General features: G+C 34.8%; 1 long non-coding RNA gene across 6 annotated transcripts in view; it reads left to right on the top strand.

Moving 5' to 3' along the window:
* LOC106989070 (uncharacterized) overlaps positions 1-14,763 on the top strand; it is a 54,697-nt gene extending 39,934 nt beyond the window's left edge. For 5 of the 6 annotated variants that reach the window (XR_008299170.1, XR_008299167.1, XR_008299168.1 and 2 more), the window contains one exon: positions 14,427-14,763. This is a non-coding gene — a long non-coding RNA (uncharacterized LOC106989070). Of the gene's footprint in view, positions 1-14,416 lie in introns of all 6 variants that reach the window. The other variant, XR_001432457.3, reaches the window with a different exon arrangement.
* Positions 14,764-14,965: the final 202 nt, after the last annotated feature.

The following is a 14,965-nucleotide window of genomic DNA, read 5'->3' as shown; positions in this document are numbered from 1 at the left end:
ATAATTTAGTTTACAGGGTACACCACACCTTGAAATCTGTAGGTACAGGTGAAAACAGAAAATCACAGAAACATTCAGTTTATCTGGGGCAGAAGCCACTGGAGCCATAAACGTATACCCTACCAGTTTCTCCTGGTGAAGATCCAAGAAAAGTTCTCTCTTGTTTCTGAGGGAGAAAGTAGCCATTTTGAAATATAACCAGAGGTAAGAAACACTTGTCAAGGTCACAGCCCAAGGACACAGGCCCATTAAAAGTCTGAGATTGAGTCCTAAGACTACAGAAAACCCTTCCTCCCCGGCACCTTAACACTGCTTCAACAGGGCTCCAGTATAACAGCAGTGGATTACAACTGAGAGCTGCAAGATGCAGATGCTGTTTAAGAAGGAGTTATTAGGGAAATGAAATCAACAAAAGAGACAAAAATAGTCACCAGACCAAACAGAAGCCTCTGGCACCTCTAGCAACATTAAACACAGACCAACTCCTATCCAGATGAACAGGAAACATCATTGTGTTAGTCTGCTTGGGCTGCCGTAACAAAATACCTTAAGAGTGACTTAAACAACAAAAATTTCTTTCTGCACAGTTCTGGAGGCTGGAAAGTCTAAGATCTGAGTGCCAACAGGGTCCATGTTTAGTTTCTGATGAGAGTTATTTTCTTAGCCTATAGAGGGCTGCCTTATTGCTGTGCCCTCACTTGGTCTTTCCTCTGTGTGTGCACGGAAGTGCAAGTGGAGGGAGAGAGAAACAGGGAAGGGTAGAGGGAGGGGGAGGGGCCGACCGAAAGGGAGGGAGACAGACAGAGACAAAGAGAGATATCTCATAAGGACAGTAAACCTCAATCCTATCAGATTAAGACACTACCCTATGACCTCATTTAACATTAATTGCCTCCTTAAAGCCCCTATTCCCAAATATAGTCAGATCGGAGGTTAGAGTTTCAACATATAAATTTGGGGTGCGGGGCACAATTTAGTACCTAGCAGTCATGATAAAGGCACATTTATATTATATTCTATTATCCAATGTGTTATGTCTGATATTCACTAAAATACTTCAAGGCATATTAAAAGGCAAGAAACTTCACAGACTGAAGAGATAAAGCAAGTATCAAAACCAAACTCAGAGATGACACAGATTTTGGAATTATCAGATAAGGCATTTAAAATAACTATCATTCATATGTCAAAGGTTCCAATTAAAAAAAAAAGAAACAGTACACCTTAATAGATGGGTAATGTAAGCAGAGAAATGGGAACTGTAAGAAAGAACCAAAGGAAATGCTAGAAATTAAAAACAGAAATTCAGAATGTCTTGATGGGCTCATCAGTAGAATGGACAAAGTCAAGGCAAGAATCAATGAGCTTGAAGATACGTGAATAGAAACCTACACAACTATAATGTAAAGAGAAAAGCCCAGAACAGAGTATCTAAGAAGTAAGGACAAGAGACCACTATAACAAAAGATGTTCCCATTGCTCTTATGAGTTAGGAAAGGTTTTGGGAGCTGCGAGCCAGAAAGCATGGACAAGAGCCAAAATATATAAATCACAACATCATAAAAAATATACGGATTGAGGAGGAAGAAACAAAACTGTTTTTGTTTGCAGATTACAAGGTGTAATGAAGAATGTCATACGACTAACAAAACAAAGCATCTTTGAACTAAGTAACAAGTATTGGCAATATCACAGGATATAAGGCTGATATACAAAAGCCAATTGCTTTTCTATAGGTCAGCAATGAATAGTTGCATTTTTAAGTCAAAAGTATACTATTTGTATTAGCACCAAAAAAATGGACATACTGAACTATAAATCCAACAAAATATGTGAAGGGTCTCTATGTAGAAAAAACTCAAAAATCTGATGAAAGAAATCAAAGAAGATCTAAGTCAATGAATAGATTTTCATTTTCCAATACCTGAAAATGTCACTTTTTTCCAACTTGATCTATGGATTCAGCACAATCCCAATCAAAATCCCAACAAGCTATTTTGTGGATATTTACAAATTGATATTTAAGTTTTTACAGAAAGGCAAAAGGCCCAGAATAGCCAACAGAAGACTGAGGAAGAATGAAGTTGGCAGACTGATGTTACCTGACTTTAAGACTTACTTATCCCAAGACTACACTGCAGTAATCAAGACAGTGTAATTTCAGGATAACAATAGACGCAAAGATCAACAGAAGACCATATGTTGGAAAATTAGATGACCTTGAGTTTGGTGATGGGTTTTTAGATACAGCACCAAAAGCACAATCCATGAAAGAAAAATATTGGTAAGTTGAATATTATTATAATTCAGAAATTCTGCTCTGTGAAAAGACACTACTAACAAATTAAACTAATAAGTCATGGACTATGATAAAATATTTTAAGACATACATCTTATGAAGAAGTTATATCCAAAACATACAAAGAATTTCTAAAACTCAAAAAACAAAACAAACCAAAAAACAACCCAATTAAACATCTAAAAGATCTCAATAAACATCTCACCAAAGAAGATATACAGATAGCAAGTAAGCATACAAAAAGACTATCAACATCACTCCTCACTAGTGAATATAAATTAAAACAGCAACAGATATCACTAAGCGCCTATTAAAATGGCTAAATTCCCCAAACTGACAATATCAAATGCTAGTAAGGATGCAGACAAACAGGAACTCTCATCCTTTGCCAGTAGGAATGCAAAAATGATACAGCTACTTCAGAAGACAGGCAGTTTCAGGGGCACCTGGTTGAGTGTCTGACTTTGGCCCAGGTCATGTTCTCACACCTCATGAGTTCGAGCCCCACATCAGGTTCTGTGCTGATAGCTTGGAGCCTGGAGCCTGCTTCAAATTCTGTCTCAGTCTCTCTGCCCCCCACCTGCTTGTGCGCGCTCTCTCTCTCTCTCTCAAATATAAATAAACATAAAAAAAAAAGACAGACAGTTTCTTACAAAGCTAAACATAGTGTTATCATATAACCCAGTTATTGTGCTCCTAGGTACTTCTCCAACTGAATTGAAAACTTATATCCACACAAAAACCTACAGGCAAATGTTTACAGCAGCTTTATTAATAATCACCAAAAATTGGCAACAATCAAGATATCCTTCAATTTGGTGAATGTATAAAGAAATTCTGCTATATTCCTATGATAAAATATTACTTACCAATAAAAATTGGTAAGCTATCAAGCCATGAAAAGATATGGATAAACTTTTAATGCAATTCTAAGTGAAATAAGCTAATTTTAGCAGTTTATATACTGTAAGATCACAATTATATTGCATTCTGAAAAACTATAGAAAAAAAGATCAGTGGTTGCCAGGAGTTCAGGAAGAGACAGAGTCGGGATAAGTAGGTGAAGTTAGTTGGTTTTTGTTTGTTTGTTTGTTTTTAAACCACAGTACTATTCATGTGTGATGCTGTAATGATGGAGTTGTGAGATTATAGATCTGTCAAAACCTATAGACCTTTATAACACCAAGAGTGCACTTTAATATATAGGCAAATTATTTTTATTAACAAATCATTTAGAAGATCATGGGATTTCAGGAAGCAATGTAGACTGTGACAAAAGAATAGAAATTTACCATAATTGTATGAAACAGTCTCTCTGATAGAGATTGGAAAAAGGTGCTAATACAAGTAAATTTGGAAATTAGTGGATTCTAACACCAAAGACACAAGGAAAAATACATAAGCACTGGACTGTCATCAATAAAGTTTCTTTTTTCCCCATCAAATTCACGTTAAGAATTTGTGCAGTCCAAGTTCTTAAAAGGTTTGAGAAATCACTGTTCTTTAATGAGCATTGAAAGCATAAGCTAAGATTAATGTTAATATATTGTTTAATGTTAATATCTCTAACAAAGATAGGGTTCCTGTAAGGTGCAAAGACATTAAGAATGTCTGAGTCTGGGGGCGCCTGGGTGACTCTGTCTGTTAAGCAATATGATATTTCTGTATCTGTATATTGGAATTGAATGATATGTGAATGAATTATAAGGGAGAGAAGCCAAGTTTCTCACTGGTGGATTGGCAATTTATAGATTACTGAGGACAGGAGGCTAGAATGATCTGTATGGTAATGGATAAGAGTTGGAGACATTAGTAAGCATTCATGTGTAGGCAATTATGTATGGAAACATTGTAGATCTGTGTATATACATATATTTGCTCTGTCAGCTGAGAGGGCCTAAAAACAGAAAAGACAGCCTAGCACTAATTAGTACATCTAACACCCAATCTTGATTTATTCTTTTTTCTTTTTAACGTTTTATTTTATTTTTGAGAGAGAGAGAGAGAGTGTGAAGGGGGGGTGGGGTGGAAGGAGACACAGAATCTGAAGCAGGCTTCAGGGTAGGAGCTGTCAGCACAGAAACCTGACAAGGGCTTGAACCCACCAGCTGTGAGATCGTGATCTGAGCCAAGCTTAACTGACTGAACCACTCAGGCACCCCCCAATCTTGATTTCTAATGCCATTCAATACTTGATATTTTCTAATACCAAAGCTCCTTGGAGACAGGTGTTTCTAGAACTAGAGAAGGAACTATTCAAGATGAGTTTGAAGTTCATCTTTATATTCTAGAAAGTAAGGGAGTGCTTGAAGACACACACACAAAGAGACAAAAAATTAGCAAACCCAAACCCACATTGATGGGGGAATGGCAGAGGGGCATGGGAGCCAACTGAAAGATCTCCTAAATGGGCAAAGCTAGAAAAAATTGACAACAAAATATAGTATTATTTGATTATAACTCAAAGTATAAAGAAAGTACCTATGAGTTTATACTGATATAAGTAAATAATTGAATAAATTAATAAATGGGGAGAAAAAAAATCTCTAATGCAGAAATTTTATAATTTATGAAGATGTTCCACCGTAAAGGAGAGGCAGTGTGATTATTCCTTAAGTATGGCTGTGCATAGTAGTCACATTCTTACAAAGAATACTTAAAAAGTGAGAGGTAAGTAACCTTACAGTAAACTAATAAACATTATTTGAGCCAAATGATCAAGTTCAACATCACCAGTCATAAATCATATTGATAGTATGTATGTACCTCTGATATGCTGTCATGAAATTGACATTGTACCTCTGATTTTTCTCTCAAAAGCCATAACTCTAGTCTAATCGTGAGAAAAACATCAGACAAATTACATCCAAGAACTGTTTGTATGATCTCAATTTTCTAAATCTAAAGCTGTTCTAAAATAAAAGTTAGTTAAAACTTGACTACATTTAAAAATGCCCAATATAATCCACACCCTTATAATCCTTTATTATTTAATGTTTATTTTTCACTCTGTTCTGCACTGTATTATAGTGATAATTATAACGCTTCCAAATTAAATATGTATAATTATCCAGTGAAAATTTTCATGAATAAAGCCTTTTCTATTATGAGGACTATTTCTTTAAGGTATTTCCTTAGAAATGAAATTATCGGGGTGCCTGGGTGGCTCAGTCGGTTAAGGGGCCAACTTCGGCTCAGGTCATGATCTCGCGGTCCGTGAGTTCGAGCCCCGTGTCGGGCTCTGTGCTGACAGCTCAGAGCCTGGACCCTGTTTCGGATTCTGTGTCTCCCTCTCTCTCTGACCCTCCCACATTCATGCTCTGTCTCTCCCTGTCTCAAAAATAAATAAAACGTTAAAAAATTTTTTTTAAAAAAGAAATGAAATTATCAAGTCAGTAGGTAATGTCTTTGTCTTTTGAAAGATAGTTTGTAGAAGATTTAGGCATGATAAGATTTAAATCTTAGAAGAAGTAATTGAATATTCATAAATTGATAAAATAAAAGCATTTTGTATAAACTATATTTTAGAATGCTTCTATAAACATAATTAAAATATATCCTAGCATAACTAAGCAGTATATCTAACTAATAGTACATATAATCCCTTGTAGATGAGTTTTGTATTCTCTAGCTGTCTGTGAGATTAGAATGTGTACAGACAGCTGAAGAATGAATACTGCTTTTTGTGTTCCTTAGGAGTTTCTTAGGAGTTATAGATGAGAAGGATTTACCCATCTCTGGATTTATTATATTATTATTAATATTTCCCTAGTTTTATGCTGAATAACAGTATGAATATTGTTTTGCAATATTCAATATTATTATTATTATGAGAGTACTTTGGATGCTGAAGTAGACATACATTTGTCCCCTAAGCAATACAGCATACTAGTTGCTTATTCAATTTCTAGTCAGTCCTGTTCAGGATAGCTGAATATTTTTCAGCAGAGGCACTCAGTCAGCTGAAAAATATTCATGTTTCCCAGCCTCCCTAAAGATGAAAGGGGTTTCTCCTGGGGATTTCTAAGGAAGTCACTTTCCTAATGCAGACACTACTCTTCATTCCTTCTTCTTTCTTTGCTATGCCTGGAACATGAATGTGAAACAGCTGTTTTGCATAATGGCCATGAGCATAAAAGCTATACCCTAAGCACAGTGAGTGAAACACTGAAAGTACCCAGGACTGTAGTGACATCATTAAACATTCTACCAGTCCTAAACTGCCTCCCTCTTACCTTCTTGTTAAATAAGAATGATAAACTTTATTTGGGAAAGTTGAAAAGTTAATTTGTTTGGTCTTTGTTACATGTAATTACTTAAAAACTGTGAAAATTACTAGTGGAGTTCAGCCTCCTCATTTTGTAGAGAAAGTAACTAACCCTTACTCCCCTCTTTCACTTTGTAACACCTTATCCAACATTTTTCTTCATGTTGTCTAAAATCAGCTGAAATATTTACTGCCTGTAAACAATATATATATATATATATATATATATATATATATATATATATAAATGTATACAATAAATAAATATAATATAAATTATAAATATATATTTACTGTCTGTCTTCCATACTAAAATGTAAGTTCTATGATGTTAAGGACTTGATCTTTCTTGTTCATTGCTATATCCCTAGCAGCTAGAACAATGTTTCTTATAACAGAGACATTCAGTGTTCCCTGAAGTAATGAATGAATCAGTGAGACCTCAGAGGTGTTCTGTGATTAGATCAAGAAGATGATTAAAATAGGAATTAAAATTCAATCTCCTCATAACCAGCTCAGTAATCCCTTATTATATTACTTGGTGCTGTGAGGCTCTTTTAAGTCATTGGATAGCAATGATAATTCTATACACAAAAACACAAATTTAAATAGCAACATATTACAATTCATTTGAATCTATTCTTCATGTCATCAAATTCTTGTAATATTTCTTCAGCCTTGTCCCTCATATAATGCTATTTTTGCCACTTTTCCTGGATTGCCTTGACTAGAAGTTCTAGTCAAGGGCTCTAGTTAAAGGGCTGTATACACAGATCTCTTTCTTGGAAAATCACAAAGCATATTAGCATATTAAAGATTCCTATATGTACTATAATTTAAAAGTCCCTTTAACTTTACCTTAACACTTTCCATGTTTATTTTCTTTCATAATGCCCTGCCTATCTTCATTTTGTGGCTAACCTCTACTAAAACTTTGAAGGAATTAATGTTACACTTTAAAAAACTATGGGTCTTGACCACTGTAGTTGTAGTTGGGTATTTTATGTCCTTCAATTGCTTATGATAAAAACTTTGATGAGCAGCACTTGGGTGGCTCAGTTGGTTAAGCATCTGACTTTGGCTTAGGTCATGATCTCATGGTTCCTGAGTTCAAGCCCCGTTTTGGTCTCTGTAGTGACAGCTCAGAGCCTGGAGACTGCTTCAGATTCTGTGTCTCCCCTCAGTCTGCCCCTCTCCTGCTCATGCACTGTCTCTGTCTCTCTCTCTCTCTCAAAAATAAATAAACATTAAACAAATTTTAAAAAGAGGGCACCTGGGTGGCTCAGTTGGTTAAGTGTCTGACTTCAGCTCAGCCTCAGGTCATGATCTCACAGTTCGTCAATTCAAGCCTTGTGTCAGGCTCTGTGCTGACAGCTCAGAGCCTATAGCCTGCTCCAAATTCTGTGTCTCCCTCTCTTGCTGCCCCTCCCCTGCTCATGTTCTGTCTCTCTTTCTCTCTCAAAAATAAACACAAAGATTATGACCACGACTACCACCACCACATCATCACCATCACCATCATCATCACCATCACCATCATCACCATCACCATCATCACCATCACCACCATCATCATCATCATCACTACCATCACCATCATCACCATCACCATCACCACGATCATCATCATCACCATCATCATCATCATCATTTTTGAGTATTAAATTTGGAATTACACTAGTATTTTTAAGCCAATAGTATTTTTAAACTAGTATTATTTAAACAAATAAACATATTTGTCTTTTAAACAGGGTTCTCATAAAATTATTTTAAATGATCAGGGTGAAATTTAAGGTTATAAAGTACAATTTTTCTTGACTTCAGTGATTCTAAAAGTCTGTTTAAATTCTTGCCCACAGACACAAATACCCATATACTCAGACACACACACTTCCCCCCCCCCATAGCTGTATGTATTCTTTAAAAAAAAAAAATCAAACTTTTCCCTAATTGGTTTGCTACATCACAGCCTAAAATAGGAAGTCACTATGGCTTCTTCTTATTCCCTTGTAAATGAGAAAAGATTTAAAAGGCATCAGCTTATTGAGGGAGCAGACTGTTGACTAGGCCACTTTAAAGTTTACAGGTCTTAAGAAGTAGGTAGTCAATATGTTTTAAAAGAACATAGAAGCATTTTTTTTGGCCAGCCAATAATGACTTAGAGAATATTATATATGTAAGTGATGAATCATTAAATTCTACTCCTGAAACCAATAGTACCTATTACACTATATTTTAAGTAACTAGAATTTAAATACTTTTCTGAAACAAAAATAAAATACATAGAATCAAATAATAAGACTCAGCATTTCCCATATATATATATGTATACACATACACACATACACACATATATATCACTTCTATACTATCATGAAGGAAAAAATAAAAAAATAAAGAAAACCTTATCCTTCATCTTCATAAAATCCCAGATGCACCCTACCTTGCTCTCTGTACTAGTCTGCAAATTGTCTTCCATTCTATATTATTTAGGAAGTTGTGTGTATGCTGTAACATCATATAGAGTGAAAGAAGAAAAATAATACAATATATATAATTTTGTTTCAAACAAATAAATACATTTTTACTGTCTGGAAAAAAAGAATATTGTTGATCTTTAAATTAGCATTTAAATGAGAATCTCCAGAGATTTATTTTCTAGGATATTGTTAAAAGGATCTGATTTAATTAGACATATCTGAGCTTTAATCCACCACTTTGCCAAATTCAAAATGGTGAGTTATGTTAGGACTTTCTTCTTGGCTTTTCTTTGTTCTGGTGATTCTGCTCAGAAACCATGGCTTTAAATACCACCAGATTACTCCTAAGTGCACATCTCCATTCTTAACCTTTGTTGAGCTCCAGACTTACATATCTAAGTGCTTCCTTGTACATTTGTCTCTCTTTGGAAATATAATGGACATATCAAGCTTAAGATTTTCTAAATAGAAATCTTACTTCTATATACTGCCACAACACTGTTTTCCCTTGTTTTCATTATTTCAGAAATGCCCAAACTCAGTTGCTCAGAACCACAACCAATTAAAAATTTCCCTTTATTCTTATATTCCATTTCCAATCTATTACTAAGTCCTATGAGTGCTTCTTCCTAAATATATTCAAACCTGACAACTTGAAACCACTTGTACTGATAAACCGTGATCTAAGCCACTTTTACTTCTCTTTTGTTCTATTGCTTGTTGCCCTTCTTACGGGTCTCCTCAGTCCATTCTTGTCCTCTTGTGGTCCCTTCTTCATATTACCAAAGTACTCTTTCCAAAGAGTAAGTCCTATTGTGTCATTCTGCCCTTTAGTGGCTTCACAGGTCAATGAGAAGATTGTCCAAGTCCTTAACATGGCCAGCAAGTCCCTACATAATCTGGTTCTTGCTTACCTCTCTCACCCTTTCTCCTATCCTAATGTACTTACTGACTACATTTCTGCAGCCTTATTTTTTTGTTTTTTGGTTTTTTTTTTCTTTTTTTGTCCCTTAAACACACCATGCTCATTTCCTCTTGGGACCTTTGTGCTTGTTATTTCTTCTGACTCTAATACTCTTCTCACATACAGTCTCATGGTCATCACTGAAGACTCAAATCATTGGCGCTTCTCAGAGAGGTTTCCTCTGATCACATTAACTCCAGTAGGATCCTGTCCACACAAATCCCTTTATTCTGTTGCCATGCTGTACCTACTTATATACATGTTCAGTATCTATGTCCATTTGAATATATCTTTGAGGTCAAGGAATTTGATGATTGTGTATCCCTAGGGCCTAACAGAGAGCCTCTTGTAACAGGTGCTCTATAAGAACTTGTTGACTGTGAATAAATATAGATTGTTTCACTTAATTCTCATCTTTCTCTAATCTCTTCCTTCAAATCACTTTCTTTCCAAATTAGACTTCTAGAAACACTGACTTCTTGTGTTCAAGAGCACAATAGCTTCCTCAAAGAATAAACTTCCACATTCCTCTTCCTGAATTTCAAAATACTAACTTCCTTAACTCACTTTTCTGGAACTTTTAGTCACTCTTCCCCAAAATGAACCTTGGCAGTAACACTAATTCCCCTGTCCCTGAGAAAGTCTCCAGTCTCTCATCTTTGCTATCCCCCTCTCATTCGGGATTCTCACCCAATTCCACATGGTTCAATTTTCCTTCTTTCACTAAGCACTACTCCAACCTATAGAAAGCTCTTCCTTTTCTGCCATATGTAACTTATTTTTTATATTGTCATGATGTTGCTAGAACATATCCTTATCCTATTTTATATATGTGTGGATAATCCCCTGAAAGTAAAGACTGAATCTGAATATTAAAATGTACCCTTAATCTTCTAGCTCAATGTTCCACAGATAATACATCTATTTGATTCTAGTTTCAATAGACATAGTAACAAAATTATTTATTTGCTGTCAACACTTATTTACTGTAAAAAAAATACACATATAGAAAAGCACAATGATGAACAAAAGGCAACTGACATTTAATCTCATTGTCAGGAAAACAATGGAGTATAAGGTGAAGATTGTGGATAACTGGAGTCACATAATTCACCTAAGGAGGACAGCCCTAGCACATGTCCAGGGCCTATTACTGTATAAATATGGAGGCCCAGTGTTCGCTGAACTTGCATTTTATTTTTTTTCAAGAAGAACCAGAAATGCAAATGTATAGCTTTTATCTGAAATCACACATTTTTAAATGTTTAACATATCTGAGGCCCAAATTTGCAATCTTCATTTTGTACTTCTGCAATGCTGACTCAGAGAATATCCAATGTTGTTAATTAGCTGAATTCCAGGAGTCCACAATTTATTTTGCCCACTTTATCTTCATTTTTATTTTTACTTAGAAACTATTCCTCTTGTGTCTCCTCTCCCATACTATTCTTAACAATTTACCAAAGTTTTAAAAAAATATTTAATATGTGTTTTTGATGATGAAGATAGAAAAATTAGAAAATACTGGAAAGTATAAATAAAAATGTAAGAATAATTCTACATATTGCTATCTTTATATTCATTTTCTTTTTATATTTAGCCTATGGCATATTTAATTAACATAGAAAAGTCACTAGATTTATTTTTCATGACAGAAATTCTCCATGAAATTAAATACTCTTGATAAACATTATTTAAATGTCTGCATAGATTTCTATTGTGTGGACATACCATAATTATTTAATTAATAATTATTTTGATTTATGTATTTATAAGTAATTAATTATGACTCATTTCCTTATAGAGCTACATGTCTATCATTGGACAATTAGGTTGTTTCCAGTTTTTTTCCCCATGAGCAACTTTGCAATGAACATCTTTGTACCTAAACTGTATTTTCAATTATTTTATTAGAAGCGAAGTTAATAGATCCCAATATATGAATATTTTTGAGGTCAAATTTATTTCCAAAAACATTTTGCCAATTTACAGTGCTGCCGGCAATGAGGGTATATATTTTACTATATCCAGAATATTTGGATAATCTCATTAAAAAAAAAAAAAAAGAAAAAGGTAACTGATGATTCTACGTCTCTATCCTCTCCTCCGGTCTTCTCTTTGCTACTGACTTATTTTGGCAGATGACCTTTATTCCTATTTAAAATGAAAATTGAGGATTCTTATCTCTCTACAGTTACCCATACTCATTCTTATTCCTTTCCACTTGCCTCAATAAAAGAAATTACTTTTGTTTTCAGCTAATACTTCTGCTTATACTTTAGCACTCATGTTTTTCCATATCCTCCAACACTGTGCTTGATTTCAAGGCCACACCTCTGCCTTCAGTGTTTTCAATATCTTCCTCTCTTAGGTTCTTTCCTCACAGCTTATAACAGTATTTGAATTTATTTTATTTAAAAAGCCTTTTGTCATACTTGTTTTCCCTTCTAGTTGCACTCTTATTTTCTTTTCTTTTACAGCCAAGTTTCTTTGAGTGGTTTTAACTCCCCACCTTTTTTTCCACTTCTAAGACTTTCCTGAACATGGATATCCCTACTTTTCTGGAACAAATTTTGCTCAGATCACCAGGGATCTACTGTATGTAAATGCCATCTAGGTGTACTTTTCTAGAGATAGGAGACAGACAGATCTAAGGAAGTCACAGCCGAATTTCAACCTCAACAGGATTACCAGTTGTGGCCAAGGATTGATAGAAATGGGAGAGAAAGAAGACTGATATAGTCAGAAAGTGCACTAGAAAGTAATAATAACGACATAACATGAGTAGTTTTAGGAAGCAGAAACCAAACGTAGTAGCAGGAAACTAATCAGGGAGAGAAGAGACCACTGCAGTCACAGGTAGGGGACCAGAAAATAGCTGAGATTAACAAATGTGATGTATTTATTCATTCAGTTATTTAATTAACTCATGTCAAACACTTCCTACACATTAAGCACAGGGAATATAGCATTTTAAGGGGTAGATAATTCATTGTCAATATCAGTAGAAGCAAGAAATTTGTAGTTTGCAAAAACTGCAGAAACAGTTTGATCAGGAGTCTTCAAGGGGACTTAGGGGACAAAGATGCCTAGTGACTGGGGCATAAATGGATCCCAGTATCATCAACAACAGAAAAGGCAACTGGAACTCATTTTGGAACAATATAAAGCATGGAGGAAGGAAATAATGATGTTAAAAGGAATAAGGAATTATAAGAAAGACAGGGAAAATCAGAATCAGTAGATGTTTCAAAGGTGGTAGTGATGAGGCTGGAATGCTGGGACATTTATTCTAATAAAAGTTCCTTTGGAAAGCCAGTGGAAATCACAGTCAATCTGAAGTTTTATTCTATTTTAAATAAAGACTAGATAATGCCAATTTGCTTTAAAAGTATTCTCTAATACAGGGGATAAAGTCTTCATAAAATATTCAAATAAGTTATGTTGGTATATAGATACTAGTTTCCATTTTGGGACTGTAAAGCTAATGCAGACTGCATGACATCAGATCCACTCAGATTTCAAGATTTCTTTGACCCCAACAGATGTAACACATTAGAATATCCTAGTGTAAATAAAAGGGTCCAGACATAATGTTCTACATCAAAAGATTTCTTGATGGAGCCTATCGAAATAAATCAGAAGCAGATCCACCAAATGTCACTTGAAATATTTCAGAGTGTAATCTCTCAAGAGAAAATAATTTCCATTCTAATTAAGCTTCCTGAATTTGAAATCCAGCCAGAACAAGACAAATCCGATCAGAGTCTTCTTCATTAACTTAAGATCCTAATGATATGCCCATGTGAAACTGGATGGCTGCAAGGCTGACCAGATAATTTTCCTTTCTTCAGTCCCATTGCCCCCACCTAAATCAATAGAGTGGCAATTCCCACCAATCTCCAAGCTATCCACAATGGTCAGACCAGGTACACTGGTGTCCAGTAACTTTGTTCCGTAATCTGAGAGCAGGCTTAGGGAATCAGGCAGTAGGCATGATCTGGTATTGGGAAACTGGAAATGGAGGGGCTGTGTTGAAATCTAGGTCAGGCAGGAAGTCATATGTGCAACATAATTGGCTGTGAATGAGAAGGCATTTAGTGACCAAAGATCTCTCTGAGAACTGTTTCGGTGGTTGGGGGTAGTGAAAAAAGTTAGATAATGCAGTTTCAGTCTGAGATAGGGAATGCTTAGTTTTAGACCTTGGAAGCACGTAAGTAAGGAAAGATAATGTGAAGTAGAGATGACCTTGAGCAGTGACATAAAAGGTCAAAACAATCTTTGAACCTCAGTGGGTCCTTAACATGAATATCCACATACCTAATAATTCTTAATGGATTGCCTAACAGATTGACTGGTTTACATGCCAAATGCAACCCTTACAATTATTATTTTAAATCTTACAGGTTCAATAAGAAGCCCTTTGTCTTGGGGAAACTAAATTTTCCTGCTGAGATGGTAGACCATACTTGGTTCTGTTTCCAGTTCGAAATAGTGCCATATTTATCAAACAACACTTTTAAATATCATTTGAGAAATTTATGGGATCTTCACTTTTCTTATTTGTAAATGATGTAGTATTTAATATATCCAAATGAATTTATACAAATAAATGCACATTATAAAGCATAATAATTTGGAATACAAATATAATGGGAAATCTCATTTTAATTTTTATCCATATGAACTGTCCTGTTGCAATGTATAAATGCAAGAATATATCTTCATGTAAATATTTTCAATAAAAAATGAGCAAAACCATCCTTTCAGTGTTTGCTGGATTAATTCTAAATTATTTTGTTTGCCTTCAGGTCATTAGGGATATTACCACATTACTTTAACAAAGTAACATTCGATTTTGCAGAATTTAAAATGTATTCATAAAATATGTTATTCTAAGGTTTATAGAAGAATCTTAAAGTCTTGAAATCTGAGGTTCTTGTTCTTTTTTGTTT

Source organism: Acinonyx jubatus, chromosome B3 (assembly GCF_027475565.1).
Source record: "Acinonyx jubatus isolate Ajub_Pintada_27869175 chromosome B3, VMU_Ajub_asm_v1.0, whole genome shotgun sequence".
Classification (NCBI taxonomy): Eukaryota; Metazoa; Chordata; class Mammalia; order Carnivora; family Felidae; genus Acinonyx; species Acinonyx jubatus.
The sequence above is the reverse complement of the archived record's forward strand: the minus strand, read 5'-3'. Positions and strand labels throughout refer to the sequence as shown.